This window comes from Xenopus laevis, chromosome 5S (genome assembly GCF_017654675.1).
Source record: "Xenopus laevis strain J_2021 chromosome 5S, Xenopus_laevis_v10.1, whole genome shotgun sequence".
Taxonomy (NCBI): Eukaryota; Metazoa; Chordata; class Amphibia; order Anura; family Pipidae; genus Xenopus; species Xenopus laevis.
The window spans coordinates 66608887-66632282 of NC_054380.1; the positions used below are offsets into that span (position 1 = coordinate 66608887).

At 39.2% G+C, this 23396-nt stretch overlaps 1 protein-coding gene across 2 annotated transcripts in view; it reads left to right on the forward strand.

Annotated features, from left to right (window-relative positions):
* The window catches only part of bves.S (blood vessel epicardial substance S homeolog), a 125222-nt gene that overhangs the window by 42926 nt on the left and 58900 nt on the right, over positions 1 to 23396 (forward strand). The window lies entirely within an intron of this gene.

A 23396-nucleotide genomic window follows, 5' to 3' on the forward strand; every position in this document is an offset into this window, starting at 1 on the left:
CTGATGTATAAGTCGTTCCTCTATTGATGCCTTCCTTGTGGCCTTGGTTGCTCATCAGCAGCCAAATGGCAACAAGTTGGACCCATCTTTTTCATATTCATACATTCATGAAACATTGTAATACATTTTATTTCCGGCAAATTGGGAAATAAATAATACAGGAATAATAAGTAAACATATGCAGTTTTGTCGCCGTTCTCTTTAGGACAAACTTTTATTAGTAGGGACTAATGTGACTTAGAAACTTCTCTATGCGTTAGTTGTGACTAGGGATGGGCAAATTTGACCCGTTTAGTTGCGCCCAAAAATTTGACGCCGGCGAATTGTTGCAGACACCCATTAAAGTCTATGGGCATCAAAATGATTTTGAAGCACGGCGAAAATTGTTTTTGACGCACGACACCATACAAGTCTATGGGCGTCATTTCCATGGCGAAACAAGGCAAAAAAATTCGCCCATCCCTCGTTGTGACAAAAGTATATTTTTTAAGGGAAAAAAACAATACAAAGTAGTATTTTTTTGTATTATTTTATTTTAGAAAGAAGGCAAACCATGATTGGTTTATTGGGTTTTTTTTTGTGGTCATAGATCTGCTGCCATATTACCTTTATCTGTTTCTGGACTCCCAAGTCCAACTACACCCTACAAATATCATTAGTCATTGAATCTTTTGCTGTTGTCTCTAGTTAGTGATTTGACTGAAACGTATCAATAGAACAACATTGAGAAAATTAATGTATTGTGTGTACAGTAATGTTTCATTGGATAATATCCAGTTATTTATCAATGATGTACTTAAAAGGTGTTGTTAGTTTTATTCTATGGAAATTTTGATTTGTTTTATTTTTTTTCTACATTTTTTATATTTTTAGATTATTAGTCATCTTTTTATGTGTACTTTTTTCTTGAATACTACCTGCAAGAATTTAGCGTAATGGTTAAACAGGTTTTCCATAAGAAAGCGCAATGGGTCATTAATTAATCATAGAAAATGCCTCTAAAGAAAACACTTTGCTCTTTCTCTTCTCAAGGGCACCATGATGTGCCCCCAGGAGTATGTTTCCCATTTTACTGCATATAGATGAGGGCATTTTGATTGCCACAGTTCTTCCTTTGAGGACTGCGATCAGGGAAGTCACAAATGATTAGTGGCCATCGGAGGGTCATCACCCTTGGATTTCAGTAGTTTATATTGTGAAGTAAGGTGCTCTGCAGTTCTCTGCAAAAGTTATGACATCCCTTAAAGGGGTAGTTCACCTTTCAGGTAACTTTAAGTGAATTTGACTATAAAAATCTACTGAAAAACTTGGTCTTTTGCATGAATTGTAGCTTCCAAACAGATTCCATAGCATACGTCTTTCTGGCCTAGTAAATCTCCATGCCCGCACTGCATGTCTGACCATCTTTAAATCCCTAAGATACAAAATATCAATGATTTACTGATTATAAGGTATGAGCCAAACCGGCCAACGTCCACTTATATGTACAGGTTCAAACTAGCCTACAATTCGTCAGAATCTGCAGATTACAATTAGGTGTGTTCAATTAATTTGGCTCTTGATCATTATTGGTATGTATGGACATACATGTATTGGTTAATGGACATCTTTGGCCTTTAGATTTGTTAATATTTGGCCTATTTAGACTATTCTTTCAACCTGCACAAAAATTGTATTTCTAATGATTTATTGGATTACCAAGAACATTGACGCATTTCGATCCACCTGAGCCCGTTGTCAGGATATATATGAATATAAATATATATATTTTTTTTTTTGAAGGCGACCATGGTTGTTGAAAGAAAAGAACAATCATCATACCTGAATAATGTTAGAAATGTGTCAACTTATTGGCTAACTTTGAATAAAGTCGGAGTTATTTCTTTTGCAACTAAAGGTTAAAACAAAAACTAGTAATGAATCATATGGAAGTTTATAAATAGTCATTTTGCATTTAGTTTACAGAAATATGCTGTGTACAGGGCTGCATGGACAGTATCACTCCACTTGGCTTGTGTGCATCTCCTTTAATTATTAATACTGCTTGGAGTACTGCAAACAGCAGGCATTGATCAATAATACTTCATCATTTCTCTGTGTGCTCAGTCAGATACAAAGGAATGCTCAGAATATGCAGTGCTCTTTTACAAAATGTGTCATGGAACAAGAATAATGAAAATAAAACTGATTTATTTTAGTATATTGTTTATACAAGGTGATTGTGCTCCCTTGACAAGAGGGTAGGCATGCTTTGTGTATGTGTCACACTTGGGACAGTCAGTAATAAAAGGGTCTGGGTGTGTCTTGCTGATGGACAGAACACATTCGCACCCTCTGTGCACCCTCCAGAAAAACACTGTAGGTGAGTAGGTATCTAAGCCACTTTACACATCAAAAATAGCTTTGTTTAAAAAAACTGAAAGCAAGACGGTCAATAAAAGGTTCATAAATAACAGACTTATTGTACTGTGTGCCTTCCCTTTAACACTTTTCTTCCATCATTTCTTCCCTATCATTTAATCTTTTCTGCAATAATTTTTCCTGCTTGTTCGGCAATATCTTATCTTATAGGGAGTCTGTGAGTAACAGGTAATACCAATATAGAGCATGTTATCAAGCTCACAACAATATCCCTACATTGTCCTTTCTGGCAGTGTATTGCAAAATTACAGGAGTAAAAACTAAAATGAACTGAGAAATACCATTGTTGTGTTATTGTTTTACCAAACATGGATTTTAAGTTGTTTCAGTAAATCTGTTTGTCTTTGGCTTTCAGCTATTGCCATCCACTTATGTAGTACTTTTTTTCCTTTACATGCAGCTTCCACTCCTCCTTTCTGTTCTCTTTTACTTATTACAACATTTCTTAGTAATTTGCTTTTTATATTTAGCACACTGCAACAATGCAGGAGAGGTTTTGAAGAAGACAGACAATGGAAGGGCATATCCAGGCAAATATAAGAAATGATCAAACTATGCCCTTCCATTGTCTCTGCTGCTCTCATTTCTCAAACACCAACATCCCAGCCTGCCCTCCATGCCTTTCATTCCAGCCCTGCATTATACTGGTTTTCTTCATCTTCTTTCCATCAAAACACTTTTTTTTTTTAGTTTACTTCTCTCCTAGCTCCCTCCCTTATCCCTTTAATTCTTGCATTTTGACTTATACATTTTGACATATTATTTCCAACATAAAAGAACCATGGACATTTCTGTCACAGCAAATCAGATTCAGGTTTAATTAATGCTATACAGGTATAGGATCCACTATCAGTTAAATAAAAGTATATCAGTTATACGTTATGTTAAGGGATGGGAGCTTTCATCCATCTACCACAGACTTTATTTTAAGCAAATCATTTCAATTTTTAAAAGTTATTTCCTTTTTTTTGTAATAATGATACAGTATCTTGTACTTGATCCAAATTAAGCTGCATGGGTCCACATTGGTAGCAAAACAGTCCTATGGGGTTTATATAATGTTTAAATGATTTTAATCAGATTTAAGGTATGAAAATCCCAATTACAAAAAGATCCCTTATCAGGAAAAGACCCTAACTCTACACATTCTAGATAATAGATCTTATATCTGTATTTGTTGATATTGCACTATAATCTCTAGTTGAGATGAATTTAAACCCCAGTACAGTAATAAGAAGGTAATTTAATCCAATAATCTGCAGAAAGGTGTGCCTCTGGGCAGATTGAGGTGACAGATGCGATGCCAACGGAGAGAAAGTGTCCCCTAAAGCAAAGTTTTAACCTTGCCTCATTACAGAAGCGGCCCTGGTACTGCTATCATCTTCAAGGTGTCAATCCATGTGTGAAGATTGATATGATTGTCATGCAGCTGGAGGATGTAAGTTTGTTGGACCAGGAGCAGCGCCAGGGAATAAATGAGTACCAGTAATTTAATAAATAATATTGTCATGATATCCTCAAGGGCATTCATTATTACTAAAAGCAATCTCACCCCACTTACTGCTTGGTAACTTCTTGCACCTGCCTGTATACTTTCCCTGTGAAGGTATTACAGTATGCACAAAATGCCAAGCAGTGTACCCAAAGATGGAGTTAACAGCTATATACCAGAAATGTCTGTGTACATGTCAGTGATAAGCAATTTGCAGTAATGAGATGTATTACTATTAGTTTCTGGCAGTATGCTGTTACTGGCTAAATTTAAATGATAACTTTAGAGTGTACATAGCCTGTGACATTCCAGGTGGTGCAGAACTACAACTCTTCTTATCTGTTGAGCTGTTGGATAAGTTAACACGAGATTTGCACTTCTTTATTTATCTACAAAAAATTTATTCCATGAACAGATAGATTTTCCCTTCAATCTCAGGGCTGTGATGTTTATGTTTATATGTGTTTACTTTCTGTGATTGTATTAGCTTACATAAACTGTGAATTTTCAGATTTATTACAGCTTGCTCATAAAAGCATTGAGTCTTTCTAGACTAAAGTTACTATTGCAAGTTGGATTCCATAGACATTTCCTGAGTGTTAGGTTACATTACATTGCGTCATTCTGGTCCTAGTTATTATTTAATTCTTATTTGATCTAGTCGTCTTATACTTACAATCTGCTGGAATCATTTGTCATTTATGACATCAAGGGAAAACAAGACATTTACATAACAAAATGCTCTATATTCTTGCACAGTAAAGGTTGGAGAATCTGGCAGAATAGTAAATAAATGAATTGTTTAATCATTGTTCTTTCTCATTAGGGGAATCCAATCATCATGGCAGCTTTGCTGTATAACAAAAGATCCAGGGATGCTTGACACCAGCAGCTGGTTTAATAATAGCTGCATCCAACAAAAATGAAATACCAATCACAAGTGGCAATTAATATTTTTTTAACCATAAAGCAAGGTAATCATAACTTAAATAGGTAATCATAAATAAAATGATGGGTAAATAAAAGCCTGTGATCTAACTTTTGTTGTTAGAATTTATCCAATGCACTTTTATATCTAATAACAGAAGCATGGGGGTTTGTTCTGATCATACATCTGGACAGTTATTTGTACTGTATCACACTGTGTAAGATAAAATCTGCCCAGAGAAATAAGGTGAGTCAGCGATGTGCTAATTAGGTTTGGTACATGCAAGGGATTATTAGAATTCAGTACAGGTATGTAATTCCTTATCCAGAAAATCCTGTGGTGGGGATAATAGTTCATATAGATATGATTATCTAGTATCCATCCATCATCCATCCTTGCCCCACAATGTTTATCAAATGTTTGAAAATTTAATTTAGATTGAATGGAATAAATTATTTCAAATCATAATTAATTTAAAACAGGAATTAGTTACATATAGACTTAATATTGTAAACATTTTTTCAAGATATATACATTAATTTAATATACACCTTTAAATGCTCTGTGCCATTTTGAAGGACCAATAAAGTCCCAAAACAAACTTTTTCCAGTTATTTATCTACTCAAAATAATGTGTTATTTTGTGTATGCCTAGAATAATATCTGAAAGCAGTGTGAAGGTTTTACTTTCATCATAAGTAAGTTGTTCAATGTGTATGGAGGAGCTATTTTAATTTTTTTATTTGCCAGAATCTATATGGCAGACTGGCCAGACATTAACTACTTATGTTTTTTTTTTACTACTGAAACCCATAGCCTAAATTAGAGTTTATTATTGGCAGTAACTAAAATGTTACAGTAAAACATAAAATCCAGCAGCACTCCATTAAGTCGCTTGGCTAGTGGCCACGAATAAATATTTGATTCACTTATCAGAGTGCTGCTGGATTTTATGTTATACTGTGGGAATTTACCTTTGCAGAGAGGAACACAGTCATGCACTCGACGCTTCAACAAGCGATTTAGTGTGAGTGTGGCACTATTATTGACTTTATTAAAATGTTACAGTAAGGCCCTGAACCTTAAACTTTAATTAAGGGCCCATATTTGTAATCCTATATGAAATTTTATTATATATTTGGTTTTGCATTTGTGTTGGGTAGATTCAAAATTCTTTATAACTCAGTATTCTCTAGTTCCTGCCTAATAAGCATGAATACCAATATAATAGGGCTTGCTTCAAAAAAAAGTTTACATTTTTTTGTCCCAAAAAACGCTGGCGTCTTTTACTTTATTAAGGGTGATAGGCTGAAAAAGATCCTAAATTTTTTTGGGGGTACCCTCCTTCCCCCCTACATTTCCTAACATATGGCACCTAAACTATACAGTGGACACATGTATATGGCAAAATAACGCCTATATTTTATTATATGAAGCTTTCCCAGGCTTGTGTAGTGTAATGTATTTGCTGCTACATATACGTCCATTGTACTTCAACTTGGTGCCGTATGCAAATTAGGCATCGCTAGCATAACTTCGCTTTGCTTGATGAATTAACGCTAGTGCAACTTTGCTACCTTTCACCTACTTGAGGGCAACTTCGGATTATATTGAATTACTTATGGATAATTAACTTAGCTGTAGCTAAAAAAGAGAGATAAATTCACTGAACAAGTATGACTCCTGCTATACCACAGTAGCAGGAATTATGACCTATTTGCTTTTTGGAAATTAAAAAATTTGTTTGAGAATTTTGTCCAAAAAGTAAACATTTCATAACTCAAAAAACATCAACTGAAACCAGTTGACACTTCTTGTTTCATTTTCATTCTTATGGAATCATAAAAGACTCCTATTCCACTGTTATACAGAATCTGTACTAAATATAAATCTGTTTTCTAACTTACCAAACATCAATATACTTCAAGAAAACACTAAACGATCTACACAATCTCATAGCGACAGTATTGGCTTAATTCTCTTGAAATAGCAAGATTTGCTATGACAAACTTAATTTCTTACAGCAAATGAGCCTAAAATTGATGTAACATAATTACAGAAAAAAGTAAAGAAAAAATGAATTAACACTGGAGAATGTTAAACCTTTCCAGACATTTTTCTTCATGATGTACACTGTTTCTTCCAAGAAAAGGTATTTATACTAGACACTGCCATTTTGATGATACAATCAACATTTTAGGAAAAACATTTGCAAATGTTTTTGCATACATATTTACTCCAGAATATACCATCGATATTTTATCCTGCTTATATTTACAAGGGCACATGGTTAAATAATCAAAGGTATCCTCTTCTTCTATAGGTGCACCGGAGTTGGTAAATTACTTTCTTGTTTAAAACAGCATTGAACCCTTGGCATAAAGCACAGAGATATGTAGCCAGAGGCTTTTTGCCAAGAAGGCAAGTTTCGAGCTTTGCCTCAAACAACATTGTACCAGGGGTGGTAAATTTCCAGTTGTTGAACAAGAATTTAGATTTTTTTTTGATGCCGAGTACAGTAGTCAAAACGACCCACACTCCATTCTGAATGCAAGAGGGCTAAGCATGATGGAGAGAGGGTTGGTGTCTTTGGGTCACCTTAAATGACTCCTGTGTGTGGTTTACCTGAATCTCTGTTCCTGAGAGTCTATGTGCTATCATATACTAGATGCTTTGTTCTGAGAGAAATATCTCAGTAAAGAAAAGTATGCTGTCTAAACCCCACCCATAGTCAGGGCACAAGGGAAAGCACGATCTGCTGAAATTTTGCAAAATAGAGATACAGGCAAACATATGAGGTTGCATAACCTAAAGGGGTCTATTTATTAAACCTTATTTTTTTTTCGGTTGAGATTTATTATGCTCTGAAGCTGCTAAAAATTTTAATCTGAAAATACTCCAGCTAAAACGTGTCAAAATCATGTAGACAATGGCAGATGTTCCCTTTAACAATTGGAACATGTTTAATTCGAGGAGAAAAAACTTTTCTCCAAATACAGTTCCAGTTTTTTCCCCATAGACTTTAATTGAGTTTTCAGGTGATGAATTGTGAGATAAGTTTTTCTGAATTGAATTGCATCTCAAATCTCATCCATGAGTTTTCACACGATAAACCTTTTTCTCTCTGAATCGAATTTGGCCCAAAGTGTGAGAAAGTCATGTTTTAGTAAATAACCTCTTTAATTTAAGGTATCATATGTTACTTTGGGTTAGGAGTGTTAATTATAATGGACTAATATCCAAAACAAGGTACAAAAATACTAAGTAGCCAAAAGTAGCAAAAGGACTAAGCAGTCCCCCTGAATAAACTAACTCTAACCCACCCCTTCACCCCTCTTCTATTGAAGATTTCCCTGAATGAAACCTATAAAAAATGTCAAGTTAATAAAAGTGAGTTTTACTTAAAAGTTGTGGTACTCCTCAAGGTTCACCAACCAGTGGTAGTCGGCTCAGCCTGATGGCAAATTAGAGTAAGATTTAACAATAATGGCTATTTGACCTCCTATACACCAGCTAGAAGGTCAGTTATGGTGAGATATGAGGCTGGCTATTTATTTGCTGTCTTAGATATCCTTAGAACTATGGTTGAATGGGTGATACATGTGCAAGTGAGCTACAGAGTGGCATGACTACCGTTTAGTCCTCCCAGTTTTGAAGACATTTTTTTTTTCTTGTGCATTAAAAACATGTTGTTAGCACTGTAGAACCCTTGTCCTGCTGCACCCACATATTGTCTGAAAAATTGTACTAAGTAAAACATTCTATTATATTTCTGGAAAAGTCAGAAGTCATAAATATACAGTAAGTTAGATGTAATCATGAAGCCATGTCCAGTGTTTTGGTATTATGTAGAACAGTCTCCTTTAAGCCACCTTCTCTCTGTGCAGGCTGCACATAATACATCCTTTTGAGTAGATTAATAACTGGAAAAATGTTATCTCAAGTACAAGTCAACAAACCGTTGAGGTCCCCCTGCATGTGGGTAAGGGAACAGTTACAGGGGGGAGCTGACTAAATTCCAGTTACTATAAGATGTAGAAATAATGCCAATTTGCTCTTATACGTACACCTAAAAGCCACCTTGGTCATTTAGGGTACTACTAGTGTCATAGGTATTCTTTATAATGCAGCATAATGATACACTGATGTACTATGTCCCACCCAAAAGGAGACGTGAAATTAATGAAGTCTGAAATTAGACTGATCTAAAGGACAGTTTTCGGTAATGGAGTCAATTTTACCTGAAAAAAAAAGTACCAGGGCCCCAGGCACTTTGAGAGGCTGGTGGTTTTGTGTTTATTTGTGTGTTTTTATCTATGTTTCTTATTTTACTGAATAAAATTATCCATAAATCTGTGTAGCGCACATGGTTTCCTGTACAAGGCACACTTAAGCAAATAACATTTAGTGATTAGTGTCCCTTTATCTGAAATGGATTGGAATTCTAATTTGTAAAGGGAAGACAGAAGACAGAAACAATTGAAAACAGTTATGAAGTTGCTTTATCAGCAAACATAAATGTAATTTCTTCTGCAGTCACTTCAGTGTGAGGTACCATCAAAACATATGGATTTAGCCTGTAAAATTATTTACTGGAAACTTCATTGCAGTGGGTTTTCTGGCTAATGTAATGCGGCAGTAGATACTACACCTAAAAGAGGTATTTTTTTTTAATTTAGTTTACTTAACCATGTTCTAATGTTTCCTATTAAGCAATAAAGTAAGAGTATAGTCGAGCTGAAGCAATCAGTAAATGACAAAATGAGGTCTCTGTGTCTTCGTTTATGGAATGTGAACCATCATGATAGAAGTGAAACGTTTGACCTTGGCAACTTACTATCTTAGATGCCCTTACAAGGCATTAGTTGATCTTCTGTCTATATGTGCTAGACAAGTAGAACTGCAATTCAAGGTATAGCAATAATAGGTTCTTTTAAATGCGATGTTCACTAATAATTTTCCCTGTAACAGTTCAAGAATAAATAGGTGACGTAATGAACTTTCAGTGTTGTGAATGAATAGAAGTAGTCGTAAAGAATTGTAAAAAATCAACTTCTATGCTGAAAAAGACAATTATATGCAAATATTCACTACAGAAATGTGTATTATTCTCTATTGTGTCTCTTTTTAGACCAGAAATGATAGATGGAATATTTAACATAGTTAGTTATCTGTGTACCTAATGTGCTGACAAGTCGAAAGTGCAGCTGATATTTTCCATGTTCAGATAAACTGTGCTCTTTTTTATAGATCAAAGGTCTCAAATATCTCTGTCCCCCAACCAGATTCAACTAAATGTTTTAAAGCTTCTAAAGAGGGCCTGTTTTCATGTTGTTCAGATTTTTTGAGCTAAATTTCAGAAAATAAAAGTCAATGGGGTGAGCTGAGAAACTTTAAGTACATGCGCTCTTAGAGGCAACAAAGCGAGCTGTGATGCTTAAAAAAGCTACCATTGCCATTTGACTCCTGTTTATCTCCCTGTGTAAGAACTAAAAGCATATAAAGTATTTTACACAAGTAAAATCTTCTATATAAACCTGTGACCTACAGATCAGTTTCAACTCCAATGGCTGCCACTATGGTCATAGAGCAGATTATTAAGATAAAGTGCAGTTATGCTTTCAAAGCAGATAAATAAGGGGTCATTTATAAACCCCTGGGGCACAAATGCAAGAGCACCCCTATGTATTTACTTAGAAAGCACATATGTCCTCAGGGTGCTGCTCTGGGGTTGCTCCACTGAGCATCTTAGGGCAGATGGTAAGGATAAGGCCTTGATGCACAACAACTTTAGCACTGATTTTAGCGTTGTGCATTATTAATAATCCAGCTTTTTTAATACCTTATCCTTTTAGACTGTTCTACTGTGAAATACAGAAGCTGCTGTCAGTTTTAGAGAACACAGAATTGGGTCAGCTAATCCAAGTTTATCCAGAAGTGTACCAGAAAAAAAGGTATTGGCAGTTTATGGAATATGGCATGCAATAAATGGGTGGTTATGTCTAATACATTATCTATATGGACTAGATTATTAGAAGACACCTGACAATGACTGTCACTAGCTTTGTCATACATAACTATCGTACGATTGCTGTCAGGGGCAGAACATCGGCTGATCTGTTCTTATTTGATCGGAATGGTAAGACTTTGATCTGAATGGTTAGTGGAGGGTCGGGAGATGGGAAAGTCCGATCGTACATTGATTTGTACGATCGGATCTTTGCGTCTATGGCCAGTTTAAGACTAAACTGGCCTGGTTTTTAACTGTTTCCACTTGGAGCTTTTCTGTTGTGTCTTAATACTTAGAGCTGATCTTCTATGCATAAAATATTTTATACTTTATTGGACACAACACCAAATTTACAGAATACTGCCACCCCCATACTAACTTGTTAAGGCATGTTAAATACATTTAACCAGTGGTGGCCAATAAAAGGGTAACCCTATTTAGGAGTTTTAACCTTGAAAGCAATCCCAAAAGACGTGAAGGTAAGTGCCAGCATCCTGGTTGCATTTCATCCAGATGTCCAGGCACCCTGGGTATATCTGTGCCAGTCTATGTGGAGTCAAATAGACCCTGTTGAGAAATTTAGCATAGATATATCTGTCCCGTACTGGAATGCAAGTGTCCGGTATTTGGTCTGATATGTCTTTCCAGGCACCTTCCTCTATGTGGGAAAGATCTTGGGACCACTTCAAGGAAATGGTTTTAATGGAATCAAAGCTGTCTTGGAGTAATATGGTGTAAAACCAACTTAGCGCTTTAGAGAGTTATCCTGCGAAGATATTTCTCCAGGGTAGATGTGGCAAGGGTCAAAGTGCCAGTGGGAAATTGGGCCTGGAAGGCGTGTCTAAATTGCAAAAAATGGAATAACATGTGGTTCTGTAGTGCAAATTCATCTTTGAGCTTGGCAAACTGTTTTAGGACATCCCCCTGTACCACATACCCCAGGAGTTTCACCTCCACCCCAGCCCACAACCCAGCATCCGGTAGGGTTCTAAATTGTGGGAGTTTGTTGTTACCCCAAATCGGGGTCCATTTGGACCAACTGGCCAAGGCCTTGTAGGGAAGTATTACAGTTCTGTGGAAGACCTGAGTCACTGTTCTCGTGGGATGCATCAATTTATAAATAGAGGGGAGACCTCTGTGTAATTGGTTAGCCAAAGCTTCAAATGATGAGACCACTGCTGCCCCAAGGACCGTGGCCTGGTTATTAGGGTCTGGGTTGAGCCACCACCAGGCATACACCAGCTGACTGGCATAGAAGTATAGGAGGAATTTAGGGAGGGCTAGTCCCCCCTTCCTTACTGGGGCGTCTAGCTCTTGAAACCGTTTCTTGGTGGGTATGATAGGTGAATTATGAAACACATAGGTGTCAGGTTCAGGTCCAGATATCTGGGGGGCTTCCCTATGAATCACTATTCCTAGGTACTTAAAGGTAGTTACCCACTGCAACTAAGGGCCATGTTGGGGGTCCCTTTTGGTTTCAGAGTCTATGGGAAAGACTAGGGATTTCCCCCAGTTTACTTTGAGGCCCGATAGGTTCCCAAAGGTGGAGACATCGTCTAAAAGTGCTGATATTGACTCCATTGGGTCTGCTAAATAGACCAGCATCCTCATACAGTGAGACCTTTTCCTCCAGCCTCTGCATCTTAAGACCCACTATGTTAATATTGGCTACAGATATAGATTCTTAAAGCTACTGCATGATAAAAAAAATTTAGAGTGCTCAAGGACCTGTGGTGCAACTAATGCAGAGGAATCCTCCGATTGCACACGACACTCTATTCTTTATTTCATGCAATCATTGTCAAAGGCATTAAACAGCCCTGGTTCTGTTAGGTAGCAGTGAGTGTGTCTACTGTCAGGCCCGGGCTGGCAATCTGTCCATATGGGCAAATGCCCGAGGGGCCGCTTCATAGTTAGTTCAAGTGGGCCGCTCGCACAGGGTCGCATTGGGCCGGTGGATCCAGGCTCTTATGGGCCCCACCAGCCCAGACCGCTCCTGCACTCCCTCTTGTAACCGAAAATCTTGCAAGCGTGGATGCGCGTGTATGCGCGCGCATGCACGCACAGGAGATGCTCAATAGTTTGCCACTGGGGGGCCCGGACCCGCTCCTGCAGAAAAAACTCACAAGCGTGTATGCGCGCGTCTGCGCGCACATGCAGAGGGAGTACAGGAGATATCGGCGGCACCTAGCGCTGGGCCCTCAGTTGTGCGTATTTTCCATCAATGCATGTCCCAAGCACGTCCCTGCACTGAAGGTAACCATGTCTCGTAGACTTATGGATCCCAATCCGGCCCAAACACGGCTCACGCTGCAACTTTCTATTACCAGAATAGTGAAAACTGCAGCTGGAACGAGTGAGTAAGCCAACCTGCCACACGTAAACAATATATCCACTATATTTTCTCTGCTCTGGTGCCACAGAACCGCCACAATACAGAAACAGTTAATGTAAAAATGCCTTGCCAGTATAAATAAAAGTACGTCAAATAAGGAGTATAGTGCCATAGAACTTAGAATACCCCAATCTTAAATTATAAGCAAAGTAAGCAAGAGGCTAAGCATGAGCATAAAGTCACAAATGACCCTCACCCCACTTAAGTGTATATGCTCACGATTCATGTCATACAAATAATGTGAGTCTCTCAAAATGTCATAAGCAATAGTTATAACAACAGAATCATTTTATTTAGCCTTATGTCCAAATAAAATATTTCAGATATGGGAGCCTTTATCCAGAAAGCTCCGAATTATGGCATGGTCGTCTCCTATAGACTCCATTTTATCCAAATAATCCAATTTTTTAAAAATGATTTCCTTTTCTCTGTAATAATAAAACAGTAGCTTGTACTTGATCCAACCAAATATAAAATGAATCCTTATTGGAAACAAAACCAGCCTTTTGGGTTTATTTAATGTTTACATGATTAGTAGATTTAAGGTATGAAGATCCAGATTATGGAAAGTTCCATTATCCAGAATACCCCAGGTCCCGAGCATTCTGAATAACAGGTCCCATACCTGTAATGCTTTTGACCAGGCCCGGACTGGCAATCTGTCCGTACGGGCAAATGCCCAAGGGGCCGCTTTATATTTAGTTCAAGGGGGAGCTGCTCCCAAGATAATTAAGAAGGTGAACACGCTCAAGTACCTAGGCTTACTAGTGGCCAAACCTTAGTGTCATTGAACTTCCCAAAAAGAAGTCACTGAGGGGTTGTTCTGTGACCATATAAAGACACAAGGCTGCAGGCTGAGTTATACAGGGAACTCTGAGTATCACTCATGTATTATAAGGGATAATGTACCCCCTACTGTAAATGATAAGGATATTAGAAGTCACTGAGGTGTTGTTCTGTGACCATATAAAGGCACAAAGCTGCAGGCTGAGTTATACAGGGAACTCTGAGTATCACTCATGTATTATAAGGGATAATGTACCCCCTACTGTAAATGATAAGGATATTAGAAGTCACTTAGGGGTTGTTCTGTGACCATATAAAGGCACAAGACTGCAGGCTGAGTTATACAGGGAACTCTGAGTATCACTCATGTATTATAAGGGATAATGTACCCCTACTGTAAATGATAAGGATATCAGAAGTCACTGAGGGGTTCTTTGACCACATAAAGGCTCAGGCAGCAGAATCCTTAACATATTTTACATTAATTACACTTAAGTGAGAAAGGCATCTTTTTTGCAGTTGTACCCCAATATATGAGTGGATAAGTACGAGACCATCACATGTTTACATGTGGGCTGTTTTGATTTTTTTGCCCGGGCTGCTTTTTATTCCCAGTCCGGCCCTGTCTACTGTTCTGTATAAATAGAAAAATCAGACTATAACTCAGTTCTGTTCTTGTTGAAGTGATGAAGTTCTAAGGTCTCCTGTGAGTGTACACAGAGGGCAGATATTGACAAAGAAGTGTGAAAGTATTCATTTTTGTGCCAAAATGGGCCCACTGTGTGACATTACTACAAGCAATATTTGCAACTGAGATATCCAACTTGTGGCCAGTGTCGGACTGGCCCACCAGGATACCAGGAAAACTCCTGGTGGGCCAAGGTGTCAATGGGCCCTCATGCTGCTAAACTTTTGGCCTATTTCATGGCCTTTCCCTATTCTATTAGAACAAAGAGGCTAAATAGATGTAATAATAGATTATAGTATGTAAAGAAAACAAACTAGCAGAATAGAGGTTAATTGAGGAGATAAAGAATACTAGTACTGAGAGTGGGTCCCTGGTCTAAGGTTTTATGGTGGGCCCCTGGTCTAAGGATTTTGGGTGGGCCCCTGGTGTCCCAGTTCGACACTGCTTGTGGCCTGTTAGCAGCTCCGTCATCATATGTCTTCCTCTAACGGCCAAAGGGATAAAGAGGAGTGTACTTCTGACACAGCTGAAAGGCCACAATTTTGACAATACTAATGAATCACTACACGTATTATATGATATGTGTAAAAACATATATGTAATAAGAAACCCTAAGCAGAAATCTATACTTTGTATGAAACTCAGACAAGAAACAGTTATGCATATGTAATGTGTGTTTTGGCTCAGAATTAATTTTCTGCAACCCTGCCCTTCAGCTTAGAATTACCTGTCACAGAAATAGATAAATTGAGCTGCTGAGAAATCTTGAAAGGAGGCATTTAGTAGGCCAAAGCAGAAACAAGTTAATTGCACTAAGCTTGCTGTTTTGTCACTGATGTAAGTGTGCTACATTTGAGATGAGTGACTTATAAAAAAAAAGAAGCCGGGGAAGCCTGTAAGTGATATTACCAAGGGAGGTGGTTCAGTCACAGGCTCTCCTGTTAGTGCTAATTGTGTTGCAAGCACAAAATACACTTATTCGTATGCTTTAATTAATAATGTGTGAATCTTAGTTTAACTCTGGAAAGCTAATGTAAAATTTAAAATAAAATTCCAGTTCAATTGGGTAGAATATGTGTGATGCTAAGGGATGGATTGAAGCATTTGCATAATCTGTACTGCTTTCCTGCCAAATTATCCTTTTACATGAGGTGAGTCTCTGAAACGCAATCCTTTTATTACAGGGAATGTCAGGGGGGATGTGAGTGCAGAGCAGCTGTGGTTGCAGAACTTTAAGTACAGTCGTTGTGCATACTTGCTGCCTATCAACCTGCTGCACACTGTGAATGTTGAAACTTGCTGGTCACTACAGCTGGATGGCCTTGGCTTAACTGACCTAACTTTTGAAGAAGGAACCCAAACATCTCACAAATTGGTTTCATTTTAATTCTAGGGACATGCAACAAACAGACATAAACATGGGGATGTAAATTAATATAAATAAGTTAAGGGAATCTAATAGATTTTCTAAATTCATCCATAAAATATTTTTTTTTGTCACATAAAGATATGACTCCAGTTCCTCCTCAACCTGAGATACTCAAGAAAACCAGTTGGTCTCCGGTCCCACTATCCCCTCTAAATAAAGTCAATTAGAAGCAAGTATAAATGGCATCTAAGTGTGACATTGCTTTTAGGCATTTTGTATATTTGCTTCCTGCTGCACTCATAAAAATTAGAGTTCATTTACATTATCCTGGGTACTACAGTGTTAAAGGAATACGATACGCCCGAACAATGTATATATCATATCATGTATATATCAATAATATATTTGCACATACAGCTCATATTTAAACATTGCTTCATGTAAATAAACCTTTTTCATAATAATATACTTTTTTTTACTAGTATGTGCCATTGGGTAATCATAAATAGACATTTTAAGAAATATTTTTTTTAAGAAATAAGGGCCATGTAATCCTAAAATTCACGGTGCACACACGGACAAAGATTTGTCTTTTATGTTCACACTTCCTGTTACAGTTAGAGCTGCAGTATTTCTGGTCAGGTGATCTCTGAGGCAGCACAGAGAATATCCTAAAATGGGGGCTCAAGGTAAAAGGTGTAAAAGGGTAATATTTACTAAAATATATATTCCAGGTTGGTAAATTTTTTTAATATGCCACTTTATATCATTTAAACTATTGCTTAAGTATTCGTTTTAGCGATATAGCTTATAGTTTAGGACTCTTATTAGTCCTCAATTAGCAAACACTTGTGTCCTGGGGAAAGCTGTGCTGTGCTCCTGCGCTGGATTAAAAATCTTGTCTAAGTAGCACACTGCAGCATTAGGAATAGCAGTAGAGCCCAGTTGCAGCTTGCATGACCTTACTCTCTCTAGCTTGCATGTCTGAGTTATGCACAAGTTAATCTGACTGAATTGGAGCAAAGAGGCCTGGGGCCATTCTTGAAGATCACAACGCAGTGTGCAAAAAATTGTGAGTTATTGTTATTTCTTACACTCTACATACTGCATTCTGAAATGTAAATAATCCCTGGCCATTTCTTGGTTGTCAGAGGCTGTTTGAGGCAGCAGAGAACAGTAGAACCCCAATTTTACATTTTTCAGGGGACCAGAAAAAAATGGTGTAATATCTAGGAAAATGTAAAATCAGTGAAATGTATTATGCTTAATATATAGGTTGGACCACGAAACAACAATGTAAAAGGAGGGAAAACTTAAAATCAGGGGATGTAAAATGGGGGTTCTATTGTAATACATATATATATTAGAAACAGGCTTATTTTAGGATTCCTTTTATAACAACATAACATAATGGGATGATTTTACATTACACTACTGTAGAATGTAAGATATATGATATTGGCTGCCTGTAACCTACCTAACAACCAGCTTGGCAGGAAAATAGTAAACCATATAAAGTATGCAACAAAAGCCTGCTGAAAGCTGCATGGTTCAGCAGGGATCACTGATCCCTAAAGACACAATGAAAACTAAGGATGTTCTTTGTTTCAATGAATAAAGGTGTGTTACAAAGGCTTTTGCACTAAAAAAAGAAGTATATGACCATCAGATCCCCAAATGAGAAACAGGAATAGAAGGTTCAGCTATGTGGGGAGCAGGTATGGCTTAGATAGAGACAGCACGAGGAGCAGTACTGAATTGAAGGTGATGCAGTGCATCAATAAAGGCTTCAAGGTGATGGAGGATCTGGCACTTGTTATGCCTCATAATTCTCAAGCCAAGGCTTTCAAGCAGGGGTATAACTATAAAGGAAGAAGACCCTGCGGCTGCAGGGGGCCGATGAGGTACAGGGGCCCCATGAAGTACTAATTCATATACAGTTTCAATAAATATTGGTAACACATGTCAACCTCTAGACATTTTGGGGGCCTGTGGGGCTCAATAATATCTAACTACACCACTGCTTTCAAGATTTTTTCCTGGGGATTTGTAAAGTAACCATCTAAAGCTCCCCATAGACGCGACGATTCTTCTTGCCGAACGACCGATTTTAGGGAAGCCGACCAATCCTTCGAAATTATCGTGCGGTTAGTGGTATTCGAACGATCGCATTACGGTTTTTCGGCCGATATCTGTCGGGAAATTGATCAGCCAGGTCAAAAAATCTTTGTCGGTCCCAGTGCAATCTATTTATGTTTGCAGGGCCAAACAGGCAGCTCCCCTTTGTTTTCCTGGCAAATTGGTCTTTTTAGTTGATGGTAAATTCATACGATCGTACGATCGTTCTGAGAAGATCGTGGTCTCACGATCAGGATCCGATCTTTTAAAATCTCAACATCTATGGCCAGCTTAACACTCTTAGTGCTCAGGTGCGGTTCAGTGTAGAGACAAGCTACACGGCCAATCTGACTGCTTTTAAAGGGTTTTGTGCACTCTAAGCAATGTGCAAGATGTGACACCAAAGTACACATGCAAAAAGACAGGCGCATTTGCCTTTCATGATTCCATGAGAGACTTGCTGTACATACATACAGTACATGGTGCCTAAACAAGCAACAGGGAGCCAGCACACTGCCTGACACATTATTAACTGTTAAGTAAATAATCTGGTCCAGGTCTTTTCACATTTGGGTTATTTTAATTCGCCCATTTATTTTAATTTTGCTGTGATAGAGGCATTCTCTGTGCCAAAAACACCTGTCTTTGGAAATTGGGAAAAAGCCGTCTCATTATCTGTGCTTGGCATATCTGTATGTTACAGAGTTATGAGGTATTTGTACCATTATCTGGGTATAAGTCAGTTATTTTTTCACGGGAATTTGAGGTAAAGCGATGCTGTGAACGTTTGTGGAGACTGTGAGACGTACCAGTGCAGAAATATGACGTCTCTGTCATGGGCGTCCACAGAAAAGTTTCCAGGGGGGAGGGGCAAGGAAGAAAACATATTTCACAAATTCCTTGTACCCACATTTTGGTTTCCACACAAACAACTTTTCTATAAATGTATAGAGTAGTAACTGTTGCACGTATATAGCATAGGCATTCTATTAGTGACACAAACTCCTTGTGTGCCAGGACAACATTTGGTATTTTCTACTTTCTTAACAAAATTACTAGCCAGAGGTTTGTAGAATGTTATTCCCTCTAGAGTTCTAGTTACAACTAGATACATACAGTGAAGCCTCCATTTTACATACCCTCATTTTAAGTATTTCCATAAGTTATACAACTTTTTGTGGTCTCACCAATATTTAATGCATAATACATTTCACTGACTTAACACCATTTTTCTGGTCCATTTTATTACATATGGCAAGAGAATATCCTCTATTATGAAGTGTGTGTGTGAGAGAGAGAGAGGGAGTGTGTGTGTGTGTGTGTCAGGGCCGGAACTAGGGGTAGGCAGAGTAGGCACGTGCCTAGGGCGCAAAGCTGGGAGGGCGCCAGGCACGTACCTCCTCTGTCGCCTACCCCATTGTCCAGTTCCCTTCTCTTGCCGACTTTTGCGCTTTGTGCGCAAGTTCGCGCGTGCGTACGCGAGCGCAAATGCGCGCACACTATACAGGCGCTGCGAGTGCCGGGCCTGCCTAGGGCGTCTGCCCAGCGTGGCCCGGCACCGGTGTGTGTGTGTGTGAGAGAGAGTGTGTGTGTGAGGGAGTGAGTGTGTGTGTGTGTGAGAGAGAGAGAGGGAGTGTGTGTGTGTTTGTGTGAGAGAGAGAGAGAGAGAGAGAGAGAGAGAGAGAGACAGAGAGAGAGAGAGAGAGAGTGTGTGTGTGTGTGAGAGAGAGTGTGTGTGAGGGAGTGAGTGTGTGTGTGTGTATGTGAGAGGGAGTGTGTGAGAGAAAGAGGGAGTGTGTGTGAGAGAGAGTGTATGTGTGTGAGAGGGAGAGTGTGTGGAAATATTATGCAACAAACAATTTGTTTTTCAGTCCTTATTAAAGGAAGCACTGCATGCAAACACTGTCCTTGTCAGATTTAATTAGAAGGTGGATGCCTTCCTCAGCACCTGCTACAGTATTGTACATACAAAATATCTGCGGTTTCCAGAAACTGCTTCTGATGTAGGAGCCGTGTTATCTCTTGGAGAGGACAGGGGTGTATTTATATTAAGGCACCCGAGGGCCTGTGCCTAAGGCAGCAGGTTTTGGGGGGCGGCCCTCGGGTGCCTATAAATGTATTTTTTAAATAAAAAAAAAAGATTCCCCAGCATGCCATGGATTTCCATTGGAAATCCGGTGACGGAGCTGGGGGGGGGGATGGTGAGGGGTCAGGGTGCACGGCATAAGGGGAATGTTTAGCCCCTTGCTGGGTCTGCTGCACCCTACTAAAGCATATTTGTTGGTTGCAGCTCTAGTCTCAGTCTCTATAGACAAGTGACAATAGCCTGTGGTAATAGAATGCAAGCTTCAAGAGATACTATGCCTTTCTATGTCTATTTAAGCCTCTGCCTGGTTGCTAGGGAGGTAGAACATTTAAAACAAGAAAACTATTCCAATTGAAACATAAAGAGCTGCAAAAGAGTAAAGTGAACAAACATATTCCCAACAGAATACTACTGTCTGCCTCAGTGATCCCATAACTGTATCTCTCTAGCCACTGCTAAACTACAATTCCCAGCATTCAAAGCCAGAAGCAGTAGCAGAGTTATAGCTGATGGGCTAAGAGAGGAGATCTCAGCAGGACCTTCACTCATTGGGCATGGGAGAGTCCAGTCAGGGACCAATGAGTTCTGATGGTGGCCCTGGTTCTATGACTGCTTATGTTTGATGTCTATTTGTTGTATTTTCATAAATGCACATGTGTGTGACTGATGTGATTGGCTGCCAATTATTGGTATATCGCACTGATTGGCTGAAAGCTGCCAGGGAAGGTGACTTAACGGCTTAGGCACAAGTGACAGGTATTTCATTTCTGGATTCAGAGGTAAGTGGAGCAGACTTTATGGGGGGGGCATAAAGTCAATGATACAAGGGGATAGTTTGGGCAGTGTGGCTTCCATGATTTATAGTAGTTCGGGGACTAGAGCTAGGCCCGGACTGGCAATCTGTGGGTTCTGGCAAATGCCAAAGGGGGTGCTGTAATAGACAGACACTATTTATTGGGCTGCTGGGGGGGCTGTGGGGGCCTCTGTGTGTCTCAAATGCCAGGGCCGTTTTTAAATCCCAGTCCGGACTTTTGTCTAGAGCCAAAGCTCCCAAAATTGCCCCACCATTGGCTGCTATTGTAATTGTCTGGGAAGGTGCTTGTCATGAAATTGTCCATTCGAGATATCAGGTTGTCTTTCCAGTTCCGTTTTTTCAATTTCATTGGAAAAGGGGGGTCATTTTTGGTGATAAGCCATCAGGGGGGTACAAAGGGGTACAACTACAAGGAAGGGGACAATCAATGATGGGACCTTGAAAATGGTTTCTGGTGACAGCCCTGCCCCTTCCCAAACTACTAAAACTTGTGGTTGCCAAAGTACCCAAAATCTGCCTGTGTGCCATTGCTAAGGGGAGTGAGACAACATGAGAACTTGCTGTCCCACTGACTCTAAACCTGTGCTTATCTAGCTGTGCCTTAACTACAATTCCCAGCACCCCTGTGGCTGACTTATAGTTATAGAATATAGTGTGTTTGGTATTTCTTGTTTACTTGTTACAGCTTTTGAAGTGTTAGACCATTTACTCTGCTGCGCTTTAGCTGTTAATGTCAACTGCCATTGGCCAACTGTCCCACTCATCGCTCATCCTAGTGGCCTTAGCATTAGAGTAGATGATGGGTAAGGGAGGACCTGAGAAGTAAGACAAGTAGCACAAACCAGAACAATAGTTACATGCCTAGAACAAGGGTGCCTTGTGTTATGGGTGCAGGGGCACTGATCAGAGCTTGACTGGTTATGAAAAGCGACAGTGGGCCCATGACTCACCTGGGCCTCTAATGGGAACCAGTGTCTTCTGACCCTATAACACCCTGCCAGTAACATACAGCTTTACAGTAATGGCACAGAGGGGGATTTGGGATGTTTTGTCCCCATGTGATTTCCAGTTCAGTGAATGGCCAACCAAATGCTCACTGCCAAATGATCACTCCCATTCTCTTAATTCAATTTAATTGAAATGAATGAGGGTGATTCCACGTGTTCATTTAACTATTAGTTTGTGCATTGTGTCACCAGAACCCAACCTTGGTTAGCAGGGGTGTCTATGGCCCTTGATTGCACCAATAAATTCTGTCTCTCCCAATCAACTCCTTCATTCTATTAAAGTTGCTGCTGATTGGTGTTACTGGTTATTTATAAGGCACAACCATATTCAGTAGCGCAGTATTGAGCTATTAAGGGAAATCCAGTATATACAGATATATATTTCAGAGAGGGTTCAGTTCACAATCTCTTCTCTCTCTTTCTCTCCCCATAAAGTGAAATACGAGCGATTCCTAGTGATTCTCCGCAATTCCTAGTGATTCTCAGCGATTCCCAGGAGCAGAAGGAGATAAAGAAGAAACACAAAAGTCTTTTTAAAGACTATTCAACTTTCATCAGGAGCAGAAGAACAACTTGCCCAACCTATTGTGGGTTATTTGGAGGAAGGTAAGGGTCCTGCATTTTCCCATCCAGGGCCTCCATCAGGGGGGGACAGGGGGACAATGGCCCAGGCCCAGGCATGAAGGGGGGCCCAGCAGTGCTGCACTTTTGAAAGAGCCTTGAGAGCGCCCGAGCCGTGCGGCCATTTTTCAAGTCCCGAACAGCTGAAATGTGGAAGTGCCGAAAAGCCGAACAGCTAAAGGACCCGAAGTCACGAAAACAGCCAAAGCCGAACTCCCGAAGCGGCTAAAAGACCCGAAGCTACGAAAATAGCCGAAGTCCCGAAGCGCTGAAAAGACCTGAAGTCACGAAAGGAGGCGAAGTTGAAGTCCTGAAGCCATGAGTTCAATTCTACTGAACACCAATTTGTTTTTTTTAATCCCCCGGCCACAAATGTATTATTTTAATCTATAAGACCCTGCCACCAATGTTTTTTTTATAAATATTTTTTGGGGCCCCAATTTTTTTTAACTTGTAAGGGTGGCCCTGGAGCCAATGTTTTTTTTTAAAAAATATTCTTTGGGGTCCCAGTTTTTTTTACTTGTAAGGGGGGCCCTGCCACCAATGCTTTTAAAAAAAAACTTTTATGGGGGGCCCTGGCGCCAATGGTTTTTTTTTAACTTATAAGGGGGCCCTGACATTCAATAGCTTTTTATAAATTGTGTGTGGGGGGTTAATTATT